The following is a 4,322-nucleotide window of genomic DNA, read 5'->3' as shown; positions in this document are numbered from 1 at the left end:
GCTGATCACGCTCTATGATATGACTAGTATTATGTTGCTTCTAGTAGGCTAAGCGCAAGCCGAAACATCAACATGTGAAAGTCGTAGAATTTTGCAATCAAACTGTGGCTAGTACTGTGATGTTACTAGTAACCTGGTGTTCCGTCATATGGCCAAGAGAGCATTTGAAGGCGAAACTTCTGCATGGGAAAGCTGCATCATGATCAAAATTTTATATCGAGTATTATGTTGACGTTAGTAGGCCTTGGCCGAAAACGCAGCATGTGAAAGGTATAGATAAAAGTTATTGTTGCAGTCAGTACTGTGTAGTTACTAGTAGCTGGATTTAAGCTCAAAATGAGACACTGTTGGTGAAACTTCATCATGAGAATGTCACAAGCTGATCAAGCTCTATGATATGACTAGTATTATGTTGCTTCTAGTAGGCTAAGCGCAAGCCGAAACATCAACATGTGAAAGTCGTAGAATTTTGCGATCAAATTGTGGCTAGTACTGTGATGTTACTAGTAACCTTGTGTTACGTCATATGGCCAAGAGAGCATTTGAAGGCGAAACTTCTGCATGGGGAAGCTGCATCATGAACAAAAGTTTATATCGAGTATTATGTTGACATTAGTAGGCCCTGGCCGAAAGCGCAGCATGTGAAAGGTATAGATAAAAGTTATCGTTGCAGTCAGTACTGTGTAGTTACTAGTAGCTGGATTTAAGCTCGAAATGAGACACTGTTGGTGAAACTTCATCATGAGAACGTCACAAGCTGATCACGCTCCATGATATGACTAGTATTATGTTGCTTCTAGTAGGCTAAGCGCAAGCCGAAACATCAACATGTGAAAGTCGTAGAATTTTGCGATCAAATTGTGGCTAGTACTGTGATGTTACTAGTAACCTTGTGTTACGTCATATGGCCAAGAGAGCATTTGAAGGCGAAACTTCTGCATGGGGAAGCTGCATCATGAACAAAAGTTTATATCGAGTATTATGTTGACGTTAGTAGGCCCTGGCCGAAAGCGCAGCATGTGAAAGGTATAGATAAAAGTTAGCGTTGCAGTCAGTACTGTGTAGTTACTAGTAGCTGGATTTAAGCTCGAAATGAGACACTGTTGGTGAAACTTCATCATGAGAACGTCACAAGCTGATCACGCTCTATGATATGACTAGTATTATGTTGCTTCTAGTAGGCTAAGCGCAAGCCGAAACATCAACATGTGAAAGTCGTAGAATTTTGCAATCAAACTGTGGCTAGTACTGTGATGTTACTAGTAACCTTTTCTTACGTCATATGGCCAAGAGAGCATTTGAAGGCGAAACTTCTGCATGGGGAAGCTGCATCATGAACAAAAGTTTATATCGAGTATTATGTTGACGTTAGTAGGCCCTGGCCGAAAGCGCAGCATGTGAAAGGTATAGATAAAAGTTATCGTTGCAGTCAGTACTGTGTAGTTACTAGTAGCTGGATTTAAGCTCGAAGTGAGACACTGTTGGTGAAACTTCATCATGAGAACGTCACAAGCTGATCACGCTCTATGATATGACTAGTATTATGTTGCTTATAGTAGGCTAAGCGCAAGCCGAAACATCAACATGTGAAAGTCGTAGAATTTTGCGATCAAATTGTGGCTAGTACTGTGATGTTACTAGTAACCTTGTGTTACGTCATATGGCCAAGAGAGCATTTGAAGGCGAAACTTCTGCATGGGGAAGCTGCATCATGAACAAAAGTTTATATCGAGTATTATGTTGACGTTAGTAGGCCCTGGCCGAAAGCGCAGCATGTGAAAGGTATAGATAAAAGTTAGCGTTGCAGTCAGTACTGTGTAGTTACTAGTAGCTGGATTTAAGCTCGAAATGAGACACTGTTGGTGAAACTTCATCATGAGAACGTCACAAGCTGATCACGCTCTATGATATGACTAGTATTATGTTGCTTCTAGTAGGCTAAGCGCAAGCCGAAACATCAACATGTGAAAGTCGTAGAATTTTGCAATCAAACTGTGGCTAGTACTGTGATGTTACTAGTAACCTTTTCTTACGTCATATGGCCAAGAGAGCATTTGAAGGCGAAACTTCTGCATGGGGAAGCTGCATCATGAACAAAAGTTTATATCGAGTATTATGTTGACGTTAGTAGGCCCTGGCCGAAAGCGCAGCATGTGAAAGGTATAGATAAAAGTTATCGTTGCAGTCAGTACTGTGTAGTTACTAGTAGCTGGATTTAAGCTCGAAGTGAGACACTGTTGGTGAAACTTCATCATGAGAACGTCACAAGCTGATCACGCTCTATGATATGACTAGTATTATGTTGCTTATAGTAGGCTAAGCGCAAGCCGAAACATCAACATGTGAAAGTCGTAGAATTTTGCGATCAAACTGTGGCTAGTACTTTGATGATGCTTGTAGCCAACCGAATTGGTTGAAAAGCCCAATAAGTAAGCTAACTTGGGAGAGCTTGTTGGAAACCAAATGCTACTAGATTGGTCCAAATACATCCTTCAACAGGGGATCACTTGGCTCGCTTTACGAAGAGGAGCACAGCTATATGTGTTAATTCGGTATGAATCGCAAGATTTGTTTACCGACCTCTCTAACGCAAAAGGCGGTCTCGGCTTCGGCTGTTGACTGCGTCCGATTCAGGGTTATATAACTCTCGATTGAACACATTGATGTTCTATTGTTGGTGCTTCCAATAAAATTGGAACACTTAAAGCAGAACCGATTCAAATAATAGCATTCTGATCAATGATTGCATTCCTTGATCAAGAACTGCTGGAGTCATTGTGATGGCGAATTTTCTTCATAAGAAAATTGCAAAGAGACGGAACTTAATGAGACTAGTATTATGTTGTTTCTAGTAAGCGGAAGCTGAAACAGCAACATGTGAAAATCAAGTTTTGTTCAATGATCTCGAGGCGATAAGTACTATGAAGCAACTAGTAGCCTAAGCATGACTCAGATTTGAGACAGTCAAAAAGACTGGCGAAACTTCTTCACATGAAAGTTACATAGAGAACTACAAATGTATACAGCGAGTATTATGTTGTTTCTAGTAGGCGAAAGCTGAAACATCAACATGTGAAAGTTGTCTGCAAACTGTAGAACGATATGTGATTAGTACTGTGCTGTTACTAGTAGCCAGTCTGACTGTAGAAGCCAAGACAAAGGGAAACTAATGCATCTGAAAAGGACAAGTTATGGAAAGGTATGCACGATAAGTATTATGTTGTTTCTAGTAAGCGGCAGCTGAAACATCAACATGTGAACGTCGTTGTGTACAGTAACCTAGAACTATATAGTCCTTAGTAACGTGCATTTACTAGTACCTGTAATTGGTATTCAGACTCAGGCAGTTTGGAATAGTTTGGCAAAGATGCACCAGAGAAAACTGGGATTTGATACAGAAATTGTTGAATACAAGTATTATGCTGCTTCTAGTAGGTTGAATCCGAAACATCAGCATGTGAAAATTGAAAACATTTCTGGTTCGAATTGTCACAAGTATTTGGTGATCTGAGTAGCCAAACTCACTACAACGCCAATTGAAGGCAAAAATTCTCAACGGGAAAAGCTATTCTCATTGAATGAGCTAACAAGACGAGTATTATGTTGCTTCTAGTAGGCGAAAGCCAAAACATCAACATGTGAAAGTCTTGCTGAACAAATTTAATGTTGTTGAGCTCAGTACCGTGTGAATTAGTAGCCATAATTGGCGAGCGAAAATTGAACTGGCGAAACTTCGTCTTTGGAAAATTGCAGATGCCGAGCACTTATTTTGCAACGAGTATTATGTTGACTGTAGTAAGCGAAAGCCGAAACAGCAACATGTGAAAGCTGTTGAAATTTGTGGTCATTTTGCAATAAGTACAAGGAGTGTAACTAGTAGCCAGGTCAAAATTTGGGATAAGAATGAGCAAAAATTCTGCATGAGAACAGTTGAAATTATGAAACTAAATTACAAAGACTAGTATTATGTTGTTTCGAGTACGCGAAAGCGGAAACATCAACATGTGAACGTTTGTAACGAAGTTTCGTTAATTTTCAGCCTAGTACTGAGCAAGAACGAGTAGCCTCATCTCCAATCCCACGCAAAATGTAGTGAAATATGTGAGTGAACCTTATTCACGGTGAGGGTTTCCCGAGGTCTGTATTGCAGCGAGTATTATGTTGCTTCTAGTAAGCGAAAGCTGAAACAACAACATTTGAAAGTTGGAATTAATGACTGAATGGAAACTTCGACCTGTGTTTGATAGTAGTAGCGAACAAAACTGCTGAATCGGTTTCTGTCTCATATTGGTCAGTGAACCAATTAAGAGACAATCAACTAC

General features: G+C 40.1%; 1 pseudogene; it reads left to right on the top strand.

Moving 5' to 3' along the window:
- The first annotated feature begins 2,487 nt into the window (after positions 1-2,487).
- Positions 2,488-2,639, top strand: LOC142358500 (5.8S ribosomal RNA; annotated as a pseudogene).
- Positions 2,640-4,322: the final 1,683 nt, after the last annotated feature.

Source organism: Convolutriloba macropyga, unplaced genomic scaffold (assembly GCF_964194025.1).
Source record: "Convolutriloba macropyga unplaced genomic scaffold, txConMacr16.3 SCAFFOLD_4723, whole genome shotgun sequence".
In the NCBI taxonomy this organism is placed as follows: domain Eukaryota; kingdom Metazoa; phylum Xenacoelomorpha; order Acoela; family Convolutidae; genus Convolutriloba; species Convolutriloba macropyga.
The sequence above is the reverse complement of the archived record's forward strand: the minus strand, read 5'-3'. Positions and strand labels throughout refer to the sequence as shown.